The following is a 21,849-nucleotide window of genomic DNA, read 5'->3' as shown; positions in this document are numbered from 1 at the left end:
ATAAACATCTAAGTTTGGCAACGTTGTAAAAAAATACTGTGCAGAAACCTGGATTTTTGGATCTTGATCTGTATAACTGGAAAGTGTGCGCAATCTTGGATCTTAAGTGTGCGTATGTCTGTTGCACCCAAAATCATAACCACAAAGAAATTACATGTTAATTGAGAGCAGGGAATTCGTGTTATTATTCAGTCCAAAATATTGTTTTCGAATTCTGTCGAAGACTTTAAAAATATATATAAAACAATAATTATGCCTGTTATACTGTAGGATGTGAAACATGATCGCTCACTTGGAAGAAGGAACGCAGACTGCAAGTATATGAAAATAAAATCCTAAGGTGAATTTTTGGACCCATGAGGGACGGGAATCGCGGAAATTTTATAATGAGAAACTGAATAATTTATACCGTTTACGTAACATCGTTAGAGTCATTAAGTCTAGGAGGGTCAGATGGGCAGGTCATGTAGCCAGGGGCGTCATTTCGCACTTCGCTTGGGGGGGCAAGAGCACCACCGACGTAAGACTTTCGCGTTTTGTACTAGTATATCAGTAGACAATCGATTCAAGTATATGTATTCCTCAAACTCTTGGGGGGGGGGCAATTGCCCCCTCCTGCCCCCCTGAATGACGCCCCTGCATGTAGCCAGAATGGAAGAAAATAAAAAAGCGTTCAAAACTGGAATTCTAATAAGAAAAAGATCATTAGTAAACCTAGGCGCAGATGGGAGGACAACATTAAGATGAATCTCGTAGAAATAGAAATACAAAGTAGAAATTTGATCTAGTTCGCTAAGGTTAGAAGTCAATGAAGGGCTTATGTAAATGTGGCATTGAACCTCGGGGATTCCTGCTTCCCAAATGTTTCGTTCAAGGAATCAGTTACCATTTACAAGCAAACTGGACTATTTTTTCGTAACTGATAAATCTTATTTACTTGGCAATCAGAATTGATCCTTATACGGATGATAATTGGAACAGTCGCAAACTAAAATACACCACATTTTTTGGGGTGGATAACATCAGCTCACCTTACATTTTTGAGTTTTATATATATATATATATATATATATATATATATGCACAAACAATGAAAGTTCCAGGAGGCCTGGTACAAGCCTGTGAAGTGGTAATAGAAGTAGAGTGAAGTTTCCTGTAGACTTCATTGATTTGCTGATGAATTTCGTAATTTAAATATTGAAAAAAGAAAAATACTTACCCCGGGGGAATAGATCCTCTGCGTGGAAATTTTCCGAAGGTTATCCCTGAATTCAACCTAACTAACTACACTTACTCAACACGATTCCCATCAGGTTTGAAAGACATGGCACATGCGGAAGTTCCAAGTTCTATTTAGAAAATTACAAGTATTCTTACTACTACTTCCACGTCACAAACATTATATTTCAATGCTATTAAGACACACTCACGTCGAATAAGCTCCGCAACCACTAAATATTAATAATTTTGCTGTTTTCAAGTGCCACACTCGTACTTTCCCATCTACCTCTAAGAGGGAATTTATTATTACGAAATAAAGCTGAAATAAAAAAGGAAGCACGCAAACCTCTTGACATATGTGTTAGAATCAATTTCTAACGAGGCAGTTACGTGCATGAAGCTTATACATTACTTAACTACATTCATTTTGTTGTTTTTTCCACTTCGATTCTTTTTTTACTTTCTCCGTCTGCATAAAAAAACACACACAGTGATATCAATATCATACGGCTGTAGGTCAAGGGAATTGCCAGGACCAATTTCTATTAAATTTAGGTGAGGAATCCTAATGTGAGAAACAACATCCTAGCCATACTGGAATAAAATTTCTCGTGAGATCAACGAAGTCAAGCAGTGTTGGCTTTGTTAAGGAAAATGTACCTAGGTATGACAATTTGTACTCAGCGCATGGTGTTGGCATTGCAACGTTCACGAAGCATCGAGGGGACAATCTGGGAGCTATTTGAAATAAAGAAGTAACGAGCTCCGATCTAGAAAGCCATCATTAACGGTGAGGTAAGTCGATGTGCTGGTCATTTATCTCCTCAAAGTCATGTTGGATTCATGAGGCGGGGGGAAATATACCTACATCAATAGCTATACTTTCTGTTGAAAGTACAAATCTTGCTATTCAATGGGAACAGCAATCTTGAGCTATGACTAATTTTAAATTAAAAATTTTTGAAAACTAATATTGCCTATCTTGGAAGAAAAGTCGTGACCGTCCTCACTATTATTATTATTTTAATGATTGCATTTTAGAAATCTGAACATCCTATTTCGACAATATTTCTAAGGCTTAAGCTGGCACACTGGAAACATTTATCTGTGACCGATTACATATGAAATCAACAAATCAAGGTGACTCATATGTTTTAGATCATCTTCAAATTCTGCACAAATGTGGTACCCAAACATCATACACCTGGGAGTTCTGTGCAAAGAAACGCCTATGTTCGCCCTCGACTTAAATTACTGAAATCGTTACATCTCTGGTTACATTGAAGTTATTTGAAAATGGTTTTCCCTAAAACAATCTTAGAATTTGTAGCATTTAATAGTGGGGTTAAGCATATGAATTTCGCAATTAAAGAGAAACAAAGAGGAAAACAATGTCAAAATTTGACAATTATTTCTGAAAAAGGCCCACCTAACAGCAAAGTCAAATTTTCATAATAAAGAACACTAGAGCTAATATTATATATTTTAAAAAAATAGGAGGATGTTTTTAGTATGTCCTAGAAAAAATATGACACAATTTAAGTCAAGATTGGACCTAGGCGCTTCTTGCACAAAATCCCCAAATTTCGAATGGTTTCTACAGGAGCCCCCTTTGAGGTAGAGCTGTAAAACTGTATCTAGAGTTGTGTTATGTTTGGAAATCACAACATTTGTACAAGTTTAGACGAAAATGTAAAACATATGAGCCACATTTCAATTTCAAATTTGATGATTTCATATGGAATGGCCCCTGTCGTTTATGTTAGGCACTCTTATGTTATGCTACAGATGAACACTTCGCTCATAACTCGATCCTTATTTCTTCCTGTGCCACAGAAGCAAGGAAAGTCCCAAAAGGCTTCTTATTACAGTGGCCACGTCAGCAATTTTGCGCAGCAACATATTTCGAAAAAATGTATGCTGGCAGCTAATAACTAACACAAACAATTGAATTGTCTATCACATTGTAAAACTATAGTAGCTTTATAAACTATTGAAGACAATATTGAAACCGGAAGTGAGAAGCCATTAAGGAATACGAACAAAAACCAGATGATCAATTAACTCTTATAACACACCAATAGAATGTAAAGATAAAATTAAATACTTTGGAGACATAATAGACATACGATTATACTTAACAAAGCACAGGAACACTCAAAAGAAAAATGAAATGAAGTCTTTCAGTTTAACGTCCAACGATTATGCCTGTTAGGCTAAGGGAATCTGATGATGATAATGGGATTTTTTTTGTTTGATTTAGTTTAACATCCTACGATTATGCCTGCTAGGCTAAAGGAGACGTGGAAATACTAATTATAGTGGAATCCGAACCACTTTGGTTGTTCAACTGTACCGAGGACGATGGAAGAATTGGTGGAATTAGGATGTGGAAGGAAACCGGACTACCTCGTAAAATCCATGGACACGATATTGTTCACCACAAACTTACTTGGTCAGGAATCGAACCAGTGACTCCACACACGAGAGGTAAGCGCTCTATCACTGATCCAACGTGCCCCTCTAACACTCAATGGAATAAAGGAGAGATACACTAAGAAATCTAGCTGGACTTTTCCGTTCACTTTAGACGTTTGCACGGGTCGGAATTTTTAGCCCGGACCCTGCCAGGCCCGTGAATTTACAATGTGAAAGCCGACCCGATCTGAAATATATTTTAGCATTTAAGCCCGAGCCCGGCCCGAACTCTTGTGATAATCAAATGAGCCCGATAATAATTAACGCAAAATTGTATTTTTATTTACAGCAATTAGATTTTGCAGTTGTGCTTTAAAAGTTCTCCAGAAAGAACGGTGCAATATATATCGTCGTACAGTATATTATAAAGTTAGGCTGGAGAAATATGGTTGTATATTTAAAAATTTAGGGCCCGGGCCCGAAGTGATATATGCTTTGTAGGCCCGAACCCGGCCCGCGGACCGGTCGGGCTTAGGCTCGCGAGCTCGACCCAAGGCCGTGAAGACCTCTAGTTCACTTGACTTCAACACATAAAGTAACATTGTAAACACCAGTATGGGTATTTTCAACACCTTGCTATACGCGGGCACTGCAGAGCCTTCCAAATAACGCGATACGTAACAAACACTCCCCGGTATTTGCCAGTCTACGCCTACAGTAGCGTCTAGGGTTGATTCTGATTGAGGACCACATACAGCATTTATAAAGGAATTTGTACCAATAATAAAAAAAAAATCAGTAGATAACAGCCTTGTTAATTCTCTGGGTTACTGCACAATAGCAGAAGGCTACTACAAATACAAACGCTCACTCATACACTAAAATAGTAAGCAATTTCCACACAAAAATGTCATAATAAAGCCACGGTTAACTAAAAAATCATATAGAACATAAATATGTAAATAAAGGTGTGACTCCTGTTAAGCAGAGTGAGAGTAGATTTATATTACTCAAATATTTACTCATATTATAAAATAAGCAAGATCTAAGTGGATATTAAAATCTAATAAATAGTCTGACCAGGGGTAAAAGTGGGTCTGAAAAGGTAGCGGTATGACGTCACGCCGCCCCCTGCCTATCTTTGCCCATTGTAATTTTCTTAGGAACTGGGGGACGCTGTACATATTTTTTGGATGTGGGAGGACGGTGTCCCCTACGTTCTCCCGCACTTTTACCCCCTGACTCTGATAATACTTCACAAGTAGCATAAAGTTCATATATGCATCACAATAGCACAAATCTTAGTCTCATTTCAGCCTGACGCAATTCCAGGATCAAGAAGAAGACCAATTTGCATGAAAAAATAAAAATCCCATTAATCAAACTTATTCACCAAAATTACAGACAACTTAATACTACAGTTTAACTCTCACTCAATTTTTTTAAGACAGGAAATCAGTAAAGACAGTATAGATGCTTTTACATAGGTTTTTACCTTCTCTTCTGTGTGGTAATCGATAAAGGGAATTTTCCTGGACTCCATCTGTTTACCAAGATTTTCCCTGCTACTACTCAAACCAATGATAAGGTGAAAAAAATCTTCACGTGCTTTCCTATCTTCCTTCTCAGCCTTCTCTCTATTACACACAACCCGGTAAATGTTATAGAATAAAAACCACAATGCGACACAACATTCGACATGCTGCTTTAGATTTCTAATTTCATGTAGGAGGCGCATGTATATATAGGTTGGTGGATCATTCACGGGGCGAGTTATCTTGCTACCAGACCCTCCTAATTCTAATTTATTCTCCGATTTTCCGATCGCGACGAATGAAATGTTACTGAATAAATAACTAGAACGCCAACTTCCGCCACGATCAAATTACCTCACCTAGGATATTACACAGTATTATTTTACTGCAACGTTTATGTCTTAACAATCGCAATTCAATTTTCCGACTTCACAAGCAAAATAGTGTGAGCTCTTCCCGTATAGGGAGAAAAATGAAATTAAACATTTGAGTTTTGCGTTCCACACTTATGCCGGCTAGGCTAAAAGAGACGGTCATGATGAGAAATGAAAAATCGTGGAATGAAGAAAGTGGGAGGAAACGGGATAACCCCGTGGAAACCCACGCACACGGTGTTTCTCCACCACAAGGTACACTTGGCGCGAGCTGGAATCGAACTAGGGACCCCATGCACCAGACGTAAACGCTCTACCACCGAGCCAACGCATTATTATTATTATTATTATTATTATTATTATTATTATTATTATTATTATTACTGTCTGTTCAGTACATAACAGGGTTGGCAAAGAAAACATGGTTTTTATTGAAAAAACAAACGCTTTTTTTGGTTTAAAACCCTTTTTTTGTTGTTGTTGTTTAAACCAGGTTTGTTGGTTTAAATAATTTGCACTATGTATTTATATTACATATGAACAGAAACAAGTTTGTTTAGCCTTGGTGTTATTATGCAACAACCGGGTTCTGCTGGAAGGGGTCACATAAACTTAAAGCGTAATCCAAACCGCTTCTCGGCTTACATCCAAGAGAAATTGTCCTCCATTTGAACTTGAAACCGGGACTAATTGGCTACAAATGCGATACGTCTGCCGACTCACGAAGGATTCCTGATTAAAAAAAAAAAAAAAAAAAAAAAACGTTGTACTAATCTTTACATAATTGTTAATATAATTGTCAAGAGTCATTTCAGAAGGACAAAAAGAAACAGTTGCACAAATGAAACCATTATACAGAATTACATATGGACAATTTCAAAATACTGCAGAGTACAGAAGAACTAATTTAGTCCAAGTTAGTTCACTTCGACTTTTATTAGTCCAAGTTAAAGAAATACGACGACTTAATTTGTATATCAGTAAGAAAAGTGAATAAAGATACGAATTATTTGAGTCCACTTTGGCTCTGACTCATTTATACATAAATGGGTACAAAAGATTCTTCTGGTTTCAATAAATGCCTCTCGTAGGGTTGTATGACCCCATCCCCCCAAAACGTATGACATTTCCATGTATTTTATCAACAGTAAACATTAAACGAAACAATATTTAAAATTTTCCTTTGATTGCAATTGCATAACAATATTAACTAACCATAAAAAAATCACAAAAGAAACATTCATAAACTTATATTTTATATATATATATATATATATATATATATATATATATATATATATATATATATATATATACAGGGTGCGGCACGTAAAACCGGCCCGTAAAATGAACACATAAAATGAAATGTAATGTATTGAATATGACTACTCACCTTCACAGCAGGTGCTGAAAGTGTCCTCCGCCCACTTCAACACACATGTGAGCACGATTGAGGAGATTCATATATACCCTTGTCAGTTCTTGTGTTGTAATGCTATTGGTGACATCCTGGATCCTGGTCTTGAGTTCTTCAATTGTGTGTGGATTTGTTTCGTATACTCTTCCCTTTAACAGTCCCCATAAGTAAAAGTCACACGTGGACAAGTCTGGTGACCGAGGAGGCCACAAGCCTTTGCTGATTGTCCTCTCTGGTGTAAACATCTCATGCACAAGGGACAATGATGCAGCTGATGTGTGGCATGTTGCACCGTCCTGCTGAAAGTAACATAACTGACGCTCCTCTTCGGTCAAGTGTGTATAAGGTTGACTTTCGAGGACTTCTTGCCATTATCTCCTCCACCTGCATCTTTAATTCAGGTGTGCAGACAGATGGTCGTCTGTTCCTGGGAGCATTTTGAACCGATCCTGTACGCCGCCATTTTTCAATCAATTCCTGAATGGTGCTTTTTGCTGGCAAAGAACGTCCTGGAAATTTCTCCCGAAACAAATTCTTTGTTTTCACAAAAGATGCAGTGAGAATGAACCCTTCAACAATAGCAACACGCTCGGGTATCGAATACGGCATTATCACACACTGACACTCACCCGGTTTAACACAACGAGACCTTTTTCTCAACTGGTTTCGACAAGTTTCACTGGCTGCGGCTGCACGTGACTGCTGCAGGTCACGTAAGTCGACCCGACCTCGACACGCCATCTCTTGGTAGGAAGGTAGATTATTTAAGTGTTGCCAAAAACACAATATAATATTACGACAGGCCGGTTTTACGTGCCGCACCCTGTATATTATATATATATATATATATATATATATATATATATATATATATATATATATATATATATATATATATTATTCGTATTATATTCAAGTTGCTTTTGTAGTATAATGTCTTTGAGTAATAAATTGAGACTTCAGGTCTGAATATAATACGAATAATATACGAAAGTGAAACTGAAAACCCACAAATGTGTGTTTACCAAAGATTTTACGAACATTTACACTTTTACCAACATTTTTCGGTTTTTTGTTTAAACCAGTTGTTTTTTTTTTAAAAAGAAAAAACAGCTGGTTTAAACCACCTTTTTTTAAACCAGCCAACCCTGGTACATAATGTAAAGTTTCACTGTTCAGAACATACACTTTATACTCTCATGTATCATACACTTTATACTCTCATAATATATTCAATTTTTCAGCCTACGAAAGCGTGCCTTCTGAATGCAATACACCAAAATGCATATGTGTTGAATGATCATTTATCAATATTTATTTTAGATTCTTCAGGTTTACGCTATACCGACGATCGAGCGATATAATTTTACAACGATAATAATAATCCGTGAGTGTAATTTATATAATTATTTCTTTAATAGTAGAAACAGAAGGCAATAAAAATTTTTTGCTCATATGCTACGTTGCTGGTCAATACAAACAAGGACTTGCGTGACAATTGATTTTCTAGAAGTAACGTTTAAGAGATAAAACGACGGTCGTTTATAAGCGCTTCACTGATCTATCCAGATAACACAATTCGTTCCCCTAAAAACGCAACTTTTAGCATACAAATTTAATACCATTTTTGTTTAAAATCATAGAACTTACATTCAACATTGCAACACTAAATAATCTATTATTATTACTGATTTTCTTCCTGAATTGATTTTGGCTCTACAGAAATTATAATGTGGAACACATTAAACCAAAGAGGTATTACGTGGAACACATTTTCAAACCAATTGTAGGGAATGAAGATTGCATATGGAAAGTAATGACAAAGACAGACTCGTGAACTTTGCAACATCCAAAACATTATCGTGAAGAGTACAACACTCCTTCATCGCGACATTCATAAATATATTTGAATCTCACCAGATGAAAAAAAAACACGATAAAATTCATCAGGCACCAACTTTTAAATTCTCAGTGGGTGCTCAGATTTCAGTATTAACGTCCCATATTCTTTTTATTGTCATTTTTTCATAGACTCAACACACCAGTGGTTCTCAAAGTTTTCCTGAGAAGCGAGAAAGATTATCAAGTTCTGCTGAAATAAAATGAACCGTAAAATTACGTATTTTAAAATTGCAAAGGCTAAAAAACTAGTTTTCTTTAATTTATTTTAGCACGATATTTAAACTTCATACTCTGCATTGAATAAAATTCCTAAACATTAAGATTTTGTTTGTGAATTTCCAACGTGTTTAGCAATATTGACCATAATAAGGAGAGAACATTATTAAAATAATAATGATTACAGTCAAAACTTTAGAACATTTGACGATAATTTGAGTGACAATAGAAAATAATTCAACCGTCCTGTAATTCACGTAAAGCATCTTACACTTTTAAAAACATAAATTAACAAGATCAATCAGCAAGTTCTTTAAAGAAATAATTATACAATTAACGTTGTAATGTTATATCGCTCGATCCTTGATATACCGTAAATCTGAAGAATCTAAAATAAGTATTGATAAATGATCATTCAACACATATGCATTCCTATCTAAAATTTCACCTAAGATCACACGCAGTATATATTATTTTTTATTATTATTCACCGCTTGAATTTTGAATTTAATTTCAACGTAAAAATTCAATGAGTGCTCAGCACCCGTCAAATACCTCAACGAGTGCTTGAGTCCCGGAGCACCCACGTAGTTGGCGCCTATGATCAAATTGATAATGTTTAATAGACGGAAAAAGACAGTCTAGCATAATTGATGTTCAGCCGTTCAGAGGAGCTGACTGACATTGATCACTACCTGCTAGCAATGATGAAGAAGAAGAGATTATCGTTTAATAAAAGGAAATATTCGACATCTGAAAACGGAGAGGTTTAATCTAATATATATATATATATATATATATATATATATATATATATATATATATATATATATAGAGAGAGAGAGAGAGAGAGAGAGAGAGAGAGAGAGACAAGCGAAGGGGGGAATGCGGCCAGGGGGGAGTGCGAAATAGATTCTCAGTTTTAGAAGGTCTGGAGTGCACTAATGTCGAGAATTCTTGGGTTGAAATTAGAGATAGCATTAAAATTTTATCCAAAAAATGTGGCACGAGAAAATACATGGGAATAAACCATGGTTCGACTAGAAATGCACTAAACTAGCAGAGAAAACAGGCAAAACTGCGATGGCTACAAAATCCGAACGATATAACTACACAAAATTTCGTTGATGTCAGATGGGAAACTTCCAAAACTTTCAGAACAAAGAAACTTGACTTTTTGAAAGCTAAAATTAATGAACTTGAAGATAATAGCAAAACAAACAAAAAAATCAGGACATATACTTCTATATAAGGATATCAACGAAAAAAGAAAGGTTATCAACTTTGCGATTATATATTAAAGAAAGCCGAAGGAACAATTCTCACTGATACAGATATCATCTAGAATAGATGGAAAGATTTCATTGACGATTTACTTAACATGAAGCGACAAGCTATTGTTTGTGAAGAAAGGGAAATGCATACCAGAGCCTAAACGAACAGAAGTAGAAATCGCCATAAAGAAATTAAGGAAACTCAAATTTCCGGGTGTAGACGAAATTACAACTGAGTTAATTTTAGATGGAAGGAAAAAATTGTGGAACAAGATACATAAACTCATACTCCTTATTTCCTTATTTGGAACAAGGAGGAATTGCCTCAACAGTGGAAGGAAACAATTACTGTTTCAATTCACAAGAAAGGCGACAAAGTTGATTGTAATAATTATCGAAGTATCTTTCTTCTGTCAACATCTTATAAAATATTCTCAAACATCTCATTACAAAGATTGATTCCATACGCATTAGAAATTATTGGAGATTATCAGTGCAAATTTAGGGGAAATCAATCAACTATCGACCAGATACTGTATTTATCATTTGACAAATATTCGAAAAGAAATGGCAATGCAATACCCCGGTACATCAATTATTTATTGATTTTAGAAAGGCCTACGACTCTGTTAGGAGAGGAACATAGTACAATATTCTTACATAATTTGAAATACCGAAAATGCTAATTAGATTAATTAAGATATATTTAAATGAATCCGAATAGCAAAATTCTTCTCCACAGCTTTCACATCGAGAATGGCCTGAAACTAGGAGATGCGGTGTCGCCATTATTATTCAACTTTGTTTTGTAGTACGTTATAACGAAAATCAAAGATAGCAACCAGGGCTTACAGCTGAATGTATTCACTAGGTTCTGATGTATGCTGATGATGTAAATATAACAGAGGATGATAGAACCATACAAAGAAATACACAAGCCTTGTTAAAAACTTGCAGGGATGTGGGTTTAGAAGTAAATACACAGAAAACTAAATACATGAAAGTTCACCGGGATCGTAATACTGCATCGACAAAGTAAATACTTTCGAATATCTAGGATCAGTGTTACAGACCAAAACCATATTCACGAAGAAATTAAATGTCGTCTGAAAGCAGGGAATTCAGTTCAAAATCTTTCGTCGTCACGAATTCTGTTGAGGAATTTGAAGCTTAAAATATATAAAGCGATAATCATGTCTGTCGTATTGTATGGTTGCTTACTCTGAGAAAAGAACGCACTTTGAAAGTATTTGAGAATAAAATCCTGAGACGTACACTATGTGATCAAAAGTATCCGGACACCCCTAAAAACATACGTTTTTCATATTAGGTGCATTATGGTGCCACCTACTGCCAGATACTCATTATCAGCGACCTCAGTAGTCATTAGACATCGTGAGAAAGCAGAATGGAGCGCTCTGCGGAACTCACGGACTTCGAGTGCGGTCAGGTGGTTTGGTGTCACTTGTGTCAGAAGTCTGTACGCGAGATTTCCACACTCCTAAACATCCCTAGTTCTACTGTATCTGATGTGATAGTGAAGTGGAAACGTGAAGGGACACGTACAGCACAAAAGCGTACTGGGCGACCTCGTTTGTTGACTGACAGAGACCGCCGACAGTTGAAGAGGGTCGTAAAGTGTAATAGGTAGACATCTATCCAGACCGTCACACAGGAATTCCAAACTCCATCAGGATCCACTCCAAGTACTATGACAGTTAGGCGTGAGGTGAGAAAACTTGGATTTCATGGTCCAGCGGCTGCTCATAAGCCACACATCACGCAGGTAAATACCAAAAGACGCCTCGCTTGGTGTAAGGAGCGTAAACATTGGACGATTGAACAGTGGAAAAACGTTGTGTGGAGTGACGAATCACGGTTCACAATGTGGCGATCCGATGGCAGGGTGTGGGTATGGCGAATGCCCGGTGAACATCATCTGTCAACGTGTGTAGTGCCAACATTAAAATTCGGAGATGTTGGTGTTATGGTGTGGTCGTGTTTTTCTTGGAGGGGGCTTGCGCTCCTTATTGTTTTGCGTGGCACACTCACAGCGCAGGTCTAAATTGATGTTTTAAGCACCTTCTTGCTTCCCACTGTTGAAAAGCAATTCGGGGATGGCGCATGCATCTTTCAACACAATCGAGCACTTGTTCATACTGCACGGCCTGTGGCTGGGTGGTTACACGACCATAACATCCCTGTAATGGACTGGCGTGCACAGTGTCCTGACTTGAATCCTATAGAACACCTTTGGGATGTTTTGGTACGTAGACTTCGTGGCAGGCCTCGCCGATCTACATCAATACCTCTCCTCAGTTCAGCACTCTATGAAGAATGGACTGCCATTCCCCAAGAAACCTTTCAGCACCTGATTGAAAGTATGCCTGCGAGAGTGGAAGCTGTCATCAAGGCTAAGGGTGGGTCAACACCATATTGAATTCCAGCAGTACCGATGGAGGGCGCCACGAACTTGTAAGTCATTTTCAGCCAGGTGTCCGGATACTTTTGATCACATAGTGTATATTCGTATCCAAGAGGAACGGGAATGGAAAATGGCGGAAACTTCATAACTAAGAACTGCATAAGTTATACCGTTTACCAAACTTTGTTAGGGTATCAAGTCTAAGAGGCTCAGGTGGGTAGGTCATGTAGCCAAGATAAAAGGAAGTAGGAACGCTTTCAAAGTTTGAACTGGAAATCCAATCGGAAAACGACCATTAGGAAGCGTTGGCGCATATGAGATGACACTATTAAGATAAATCTCGCAGAATATTATTTCTATTCCATTCTATTAGTATTTCAATCGTAGCTAAAGAAAAAGTATATGAATAAATGCCTAAAGTTTTCCGTGGCTGAGTGGATAAAGTCATGGTTCAATAGCTCAGAGCTTCGTGCTTTGAAATCAGTCTCGGAAGCTGAAGATTTTTAAAAATTTTTAATTCCCCAAATCTTAAGATATTTCTCTCCCTTCGTAATCGTCTGATACTCTAAAAAGAGCCACCTTACTTCGACAACTGCCTGTTGTGATCTTCGCAATTCGAAAACTTTCCTTATTCTGTTTCACAAAATCACAACTTTCGTCATAATATGGATGCTGTCTGATCATTTTTCTCTAATTCTAAACTTACATATGTAAATTATCCTTTTCTGTCTCCATATTTGAATCTCTCTCTCTCTCTCTCTCTCTCTCTCTCTCTCTCAATGTCGTCCACTATGAACGCACATGGCTTGGGATCAAACTTTCGACTCCTGAAACCAAATGTAAGTGCCCTACCAATGTGTTGTTGTAACTCCATAGGTTGGTTTGTTAAAACCAACGTCATGTTAGATTTTGTTCGGGGGGAATTCTCCGCCGACATAAGAGCTTCACTTTCTATATCAGAGTTTTTTTTTACTATATATATGATCAAACAATGTGTGTTTATCACACTCAAGGGAGGGAGAATTACACCCTTCTGTCCTGACCAAATGACGGTCCTGGAATATTTGCTTGCAATTACTGGGAACTAAATGAAATTAATCACTGAATAACACTCATTCTGTCTGTAGTTTTTAGAGCTCTGCGCCCACATTACAGACTTTGGGAAGCACAAAATCTACTGCCGAAATTGACAATTTCCACATATTTCACAAGAAGCAATTTGCTAGCTTGACGTGATATGTAGTCTTTTAAGAAGGGAAAGAATGAAAATAAAGGCGTTTATGAAGCTATGGGAACATTTTGTGATTTTTTAAAATTCAAGGCTCTAAAAGGTCAGAAGAAACGAATGGAAGAGACGGTTTTAGAGCTCTAAAGCTTGTGAACATGGTTCCTGTTGTTTTTTTTTTTTTGTCTGAATGGAAAGAGTATATTACGTCACACAGGAGTGCTTTAGATAAGAACAGGAGGAGGAAGGGGAAGAGTTGGATTGAATACCAGAAACACTTAGTCGATCGAGACGGGTGTTTCTGAATGCATAAGCTCACGGCGCAAGAGTTCGTTAGTAATTTGATAAACTTTTTGTAACATTTTCTATGCCGCGGACTGTTATACTACTTAGATCTATATTCCTAACTCGTCAGTAATGCCCAAGTATGACAACAGAACTTGCATAGGGAATGGTGCTCGAAACCACGTAAGTTAAACTCTTTTATATATATACACAGTACTTACACTATCGCCCCGGCTCTGGTTCTTGTAATTTGCTTAGAGCCAATAAACTCCAGGCTTACTGCAAGGAACATATTTGTCAAGTTTTGTTTCAAGAGATACCCCAAAGGATTGTTTGGTTATCAAACAATCAGGATAACGATTCCATTGTTTCCACTAGAAGTTAAGTCTTAGCCCAGGCCAACGCTACCGTGTAATACTAAGATTCTTCAGACTGTTTTGTTAGCTGAGTTCCTGTTTCCAGTATAACTTTGCCGCTCGAGTTATAGTTGGTGTTTTGCAGAAACTTTGGTTGACTAATTAGAAGTATTTTGGTAAATTACAAAACTCTCTTGTGTGGGTGCCGGTCTACGCAAACGCATACCGCCGGCCCGCCACATTACATATGTATCCCTTCGTGGCTAAAATTTCTGCATTCTATGTACGTGGTTCTGGGTTCGATTTATTTGGGCTTACTTACCTCGGACACAAAATCGAGTATTGGTTCGGACTCACCTTAATCTGCAACTATTGTCTAATACAGCTCGGTGCTGAGAAAATACGTTAAACTCGAATCCAGTAAAGATGTATCTAAAGTGACTATGAAAATCATTCAGCTGCTCCTGAACGCTTGAGTATGATTGGCTAATGTGCAAAGTTAGGGAAAGATGGAATGTCTGAAGATCAAATAACGGTTGCAAGTGCTAGCTATTACTTACCTTTCGGTCTATATTTATCCAGTTATTTAACATTATCGATTTGCGAAAGATTCATGTCCATATAATGCAAAATAGTATTTAAAGCATAACATTTTACATGATGTTCTAATAAAATTCTCGTCACTGAAGTCTTCTGAATACTAAAGGAAGGTTGTATAAAAGAACAATCAAGAAGTAGAAGATGGAAAGTTAGAATTTCGGAGAGGGAAGAACCCAGGAAATATTATTTGCTAATTAAAAGTAATCGGTAACAGGTTTATAGAAGAGGCATTTATAGGTCTAGAAATGGATTTTGACCTGTGAAGTGGTGAGTACTCATGATGGCACTAAAGAAGGTTTGGTTGAAAATGAAGATATTGATGACTTAAAAGAAAAATATATGAGTGAAAGTGTTAAAATGTGGGGAAAAAATAACAGGAAAATGCAAGGCTGTTCCCTTTCACCAAAGTTATTAATTTTGTCTTGAAGAGATGGTGAAGACGATATTTCAGTAGAATACGATATTTCAGTAGAAGGTAGATTAGCTGTATAGGGTTTGTAGATGATTCAGTGCTTATTACAGAATCTGAACAAACAAACAAAAAAAAAAACTAATAAGATATTAGAAAACTAAGAAAAGCCGCGACAAATATAGGATGAAAATAAATATTAGAAAAAGGAAAGTGAGTTGTGATTGGAACGAAATGGTTCGTGTCAAATGTAGACTTAGGAGGGGAGCTGGTGAAACATCTTACTAATTTTCGATACCTAGAAATTATTATTAGAGAAGATACGGTGTGAACGTGAAAAAAATGAAAGTACAGAAACGGCGACAGAAACAATTAAGAAGAAGAAAGTTACATTATGTGGGTCAGTAGAAAAATTAACAAGAACACTCAAGACACTTCATATGTTGTACTCTATGAATCAGAAACATGCATGATACACAAAAGTGGCGAAAAAGAACTGGAAGGTCGGGATGTGTGTGTGTAAATAAAAACAGCTGGTTTGGACGGAATATTTATGAGGAAGTTTTAAGAATAGTGGAGAAGAAAAAACAATTTTAGATGTAATTAAAGGAGGGAGAGCGGAAAAACTAATTGGGGCACAAGTGAGAAGGAACCGTGTCTTGAAGAATGTAGTAGAAGGTACAGTGGAAGACTGCGAGATAGTTGATAGACGATATTAAAATGGACAACGAAGAAGTTGGAAGCTTCTCAGAATACATATGGACAAAATTCGTTGAGGTTCGAACCTCAGACTTTTGTCTCTCGTAACCTTAACCTGGAAGGCAAATTTACATGTTTCCGTCAAATGATTTCAGTTATCATATGATTAAAAGAACATTCTACATTACCAAGGCGAAATTGATAATATAATTGATAAATATAATTGATAAGTTACAGTAAGTTGGTTTATAGGTAAAAGAAATTTGTGTCAAGGTTGATGAAACTGTACCTTTAATTAAAGTACCATAGTAGACTATTTTTTTTTTTTTTAACAATTTACCACACTCCCCAAGTAATCAATGAAGACTTTCGAAAAATAAGGCAATTAACACGCACTATGTTTCCTTTTTCTGATATTATACTGTTATTGATTTATACGCGTGAATAACTAATGAAATCATAACTGGAAACACGCTAAGTTGTTACGTGAAAACTACCAGTATATGTTTCTGTAGAACAGAAACGAAACTATAGGCACTACAGAGCAAACGAAAATTCAAAGTACGTGCATTGCGCAACATCAGGTATGATCTAAAAGTGATCTTTTAGTGAGCAGATCCCCTCGTACTCTCATGGCACCTACACTCAGCGACCTTAAGAATTGAGTGTTTTATATCAGACTCCGCCGAAGAAATATTAATTAACATATTCAAATGAATGTGTATGAAGCTATTTCTTCTCTACAGAGCCGTAGCTAGAGATTTCGGCGGCCGGGGGCGAAGTAGAATTTGATGCCCCCTATACTCATCTCGCCAAGATTATTTTCCTTCATTTTTTTTTTTTTTACACTGCTTGGACAGAGCATTGCAGAAGCCAATAGCTCATTATGTATTCTTTGATAATTAAGAGCTGTTTCAAGAGGCTTATTTTGAACTATTTGTTAAACTTGACAAAATTATCTTTGGTTCACAGTAAAAAAAACGGTTGTGGTAGTGCAACTTAATTTTAACACAGGGTAGTGGTTTCAGCGTGACTACCACTATGCAGTGTTAGTTCAAGACAGACCCCGTGGTGTTGACGTTTAACACAGGGATGTGTTACGTTTTTAACACACAACCGGTGTTGAGCGGTGTCAAATTCGGATCTGTGCTGGTATTTTCGGTGTTGATTCGATACCATGTCAGGGTCGGTAGTATGGGGGAAAGTGTTGAGTGTTACTTGTGCGGTGTTGCACCCACGCGAAGAAGGTAACACATTGTGTAGTGTGATAATTATTTTGTGTTAATATTACACCATGCCAAGCATCAATATAACACAGTCCCTGTTATATTTCAACATCATTTTCTTATTATTTCAACACTAATCTTTGTCACAATTCAAGGTCAAAACCGTATAAGTAGCACCGTTTTGGTGCTAATTCAAACTTCCTGTGTTAAAATTCAAGGTCAGACCACCAGATTAACACCGCTTTTGGTGTTAGTTCGACTCCACTTCTATGTTACTACGGCACCTATTTCGGTATTGAAATAACTCCACGTACGGTGTTGATGTAACCATTTTTCTCTCTTGGAAAAGCTTGTGATGTGCATGCTTACGAAAATTCTAATTTTAAAATAAGAATAGTAAGCTACAGAATACTTCATGTAGAAAATCTTCATAAAATTTTTTGTCGTCCTCCCCAACACTTATTCTGAAGTATTTCTTGATGGTTCGAAACAATTTTCACCAACAACTTGTTCAAGAATGACAGGAAACTCTTACCTATATCCTTATAATATGTTTGCCACTTAATCGTGTTTCTACTTGTTTTCCGCGATCTTTGAAGCACAGTTCTCGGTATTGACTGGTGAGCTCTATTGCAGTATAGAAGTGACACAGTAATGCTTTGTTGTTTCTCACCGCTGACATATTTCTTCGGAAACATTATGTAAAAGATCTGAGAATACATCGCACTGTTTGCATATTGAAATTTTGCGAATACATGGATTTGTTTAAGCATTTCTTTCTACTTTGTTTGTCTGTAGCTTCGGTTCATAAGCTTTTACAATCAGATGTCAAAAGTATTTGGCAATCACGCAGAAAACAACAATATTCTACATTTGTGTTAATTTAACACACAGGCTGTGTGTCATTTTAACTACCGGCATTTGATACACAACTCCAAATGAGAGTGAGCTGTTTTAACCACTGTTTATGTTATATTTTAACATAATCGTTTTAACACACAGGCATTTCGTTCCAATAACACAACGATTTTTTTTTTTTTTTTTTAAGTGTTGGTATACAGATTCACTTGTAGAATAGCTTTAGAAATTTATATTTCTTACTATTAAATTTCAATACATTAGAAACTATGTGCTTTTAAAATGTTCGAAATGGGTGACAGCAGGCACGTAGCCAAGGAGGGGGTCCAGACCCCCCTTCGAGACCAGAAATAAAAAAATTAGGGAAGGATGAAACAAAATGAAATGAGAAAAAGAAGGATCAGCGTTAAAAATAAACTACAGGAAGCTTTTGGTTACTCTTTCTTATGAAGCGATTTGTATTAGTTGCAATACATCGTGGCGAGGTGAGCGAGATATCTTGGAAGAGTAAAGGAATTTGAAATTTCTAGAAAAGTTACGGAATTCTCAGAATTTCTACTACTAGTCAGGGAGATTTCAAGCTTCCGAAAGCATAGTGCCGTTGGGTAACAGCGTGGACATTTTTTATCTTAATTTTTCGTCCTCGCATCCTTGCAATATCAAACCTCAAACATGTTATTTCAAAAACAATTTTCTACTGCTCCTTTAAGCTGTCATTTGAAACAGACAGTAGTTGACAGAATAATAAAAACAAAAATAGATGTGGAAAGAAATTTCAGTTAACATGTGATTCAAAAGAGAAAGGAACGCAGATATTGCAAAATATTTTACAAGACATTATTGAGTATGTACTTTTTATAATAGAGAATATGTACTTTTTATAATAGTTGAGGTCATAATGAAAGGAAAATTGTTATATTTGAATAAACAAAGGAAGGATGTAAATATTGTATAATCTTTTTCAATACTTTTTTTTATTTATTTTACTCAAGATTTCTTCATAGTTTATTAAAATACTTACCAACATATCCTCACAAACCAATATATGCTGATAGTAAAGTAGTTTAGATTGATCGAGCTCCTGGGCCTTCAGAATTTCATGTCACCCCCCACCCGCCCCGTTACGAAATCCTGGCTAAAGGAACCAATATATGTTCCAGTAAAATTGTTTAGAATGATCGAGACCCTGGTGTGATTACCACAGTATTTCATGTCACGGACCCCCCGCCTCTTCACGAAATCCTGGCTACGTGCCTGGTGGCAGTATTAATTCCCAGTAATAATTGTAAACTTTTGAAATTTTGTTCTGTATTTGGCAACATAAATAGTATTTTAAAGTCGATTCTTTTACGATAAATATATTTTGTTAAATGTAGCGGAAGTTCAGAAGGAGCCTTCTTTGCGAATTTCTCAATATTGATCGATGAAGCTGAATGATACGTTTAATCTTTGTGTTTAAAATCCAACATATAGTTTGGCTACTACATATGTTTGAAATTATAGCAATTACTTAATTTCTTAATGAATGAAAGTTTTGAATTTAAGATTACTTATTATTAATTAACATTAAAAACACACTAACACACATACCCGCACATATAATTAATATATGTGTGTGTTTTATATGTATGTAGATAGATAAAAATATTAAAAGATGTGAATACACACACACACAAAATATCCTGGGGATACAAGTAGTTGGAGAAATGACCTCAATAAATTTCTTCAGATTGGAAGCATTTCGTATATTAATGGAATTTAAAAAAAATCATACTGAACATTTTTGGAAAGGACGAAATTCTCTCTCCTTTATTACTTGTAGCAACGGCTCTGCTTGTCTACATGTAATATCACACATCCCCAATTTAAATCCTTACTAATTTACAAATACAAGGTGTGTCTTTATCCTATTACAAAGTGTTGGATTGTTATTAGATTTTAATTTTAACGTCCTTTTTAACACTAGCACTGTGCGAGATATGGATCTACAGTTTAAGGTCGAATTCAAAACAATGAAATGCGTTCAAATTTCGAAACTCTCTCTCCCCGGGAACCGAACCTGAGACCTCCTGTACCAAAGATTTAAGTGTTACAACTTGAAAACGGCTAACCGCATTTGAATAAAATGCCTCGAGTTCGAAAGAGGGAGTGTTCAAGTTCTACGTTCATACATTTCATCCAATTTCAAACTGCTAATTGGCTTCGAAAAATAATACAATACAAATTCGTTAGAAAATGAAAAATATATGTAGTTATAGACACATCAAGTTTTCATTTCGCAAATGTTCAATGTGAGTTGCTCCGCCAGATTGGCACCATCAAGTCGATAAGTCGTACTGTTCCCATACCTTGAACATTGACGGACACGTGAGTTTGCAAGTTGAATGATGGTTAATGAGAAATATCACTAGTGTACGTCACTCCTCTCTCTAGTAATATCTCCCCATAATCAAATGAAATTCTAACACTCCCTCTTTTGAACTATAGACATTTCACTCAAATACGATTAGTTGTTTTCAAGCTATAGCACTTTGGAATCAGCTGAAGACTTTAGTGGCATTCTGTGTAACAAAAATAATTATGATATATACCGGCAAAACTAAAATTGCACCATATTTCAAAAAAGTAAATCCCTACGTTAAGCGGATTTGCATATCCAGACTCCTCACTATGAAAATACAGTATGCGGCAAAACAAACAGTACTGAAATTCGCGTACGGGTGGCGCTCAGATGCTATGCAGTATGAGCTGTGAGTGCCAGTGTTGCCAGGTCTCCTGATATTCCAGGAGATTTCCTGGTTTTTCAAGTTATCTCCTGGTCTACTGATTTTTCTTTAAAAAATGTTGAAAACTCCTGGTTTTGCGCATGATCCGAAAGCTCTTAGAAAATGTAGAGTTCAGAAACCAAAAGGAGTTCTTATCTGCAGATGAAATATACTTTGCAGCAAAAATTTTCCCTATCCATGGCATCAAGAAATCTCCCAAATTATGGACTGCAAGATTTTTAACTCAGCTGTCTTGAATTATATATTGAAGAAGTACATCAAATTCGACTCCTCCGTGGCTAAGCGGTTAGCGTACACGATTTTGGCGTGAAATAACCGGGTTCAATTTCCGGTGGGAACTTATGTGGTTCGGATTCCACGTTAATTAGTAAGTCCACGTCTCACATAGCCTTGCTGTTGAACGAAACGTTAAATTCAACTCAACTCAACTCGAGAGAGAGATACGCTTCATGATACCGTCATGAAACATTTGGAGATGATTAGCCCATCAAATGAGATAAAGAATTCGGCACAATCAATTGCTCCTCTCGTAGCTGACTTTCCTAATGATATAGAATAGAGTAAATTGTAACAAGTAGACACAGAATGGCGGTTATTGCGAAACACAGATTTGTAAACTGAAA

General features: G+C 36.5%; 1 protein-coding gene across 1 annotated transcript in view; it reads right to left on the bottom strand.

Moving 5' to 3' along the window:
- Nucleotides 1-21,849, bottom strand: part of LOC145694263 (uncharacterized) — a 462,080-nt gene that overhangs the window by 375,158 nt on the left and 65,073 nt on the right. The window lies entirely within an intron of this gene.

The sequence above is a fragment of the Thermobia domestica genome, chromosome 1 (assembly GCF_964235325.1).
Source record: "Thermobia domestica chromosome 1, izTheDome1.hap1.1, whole genome shotgun sequence".
NCBI lineage: Eukaryota > Metazoa > Arthropoda > Insecta > Zygentoma > Lepismatidae > Thermobia > Thermobia domestica.
This window is presented reverse-complemented; position numbering and strand designations above follow the sequence as displayed.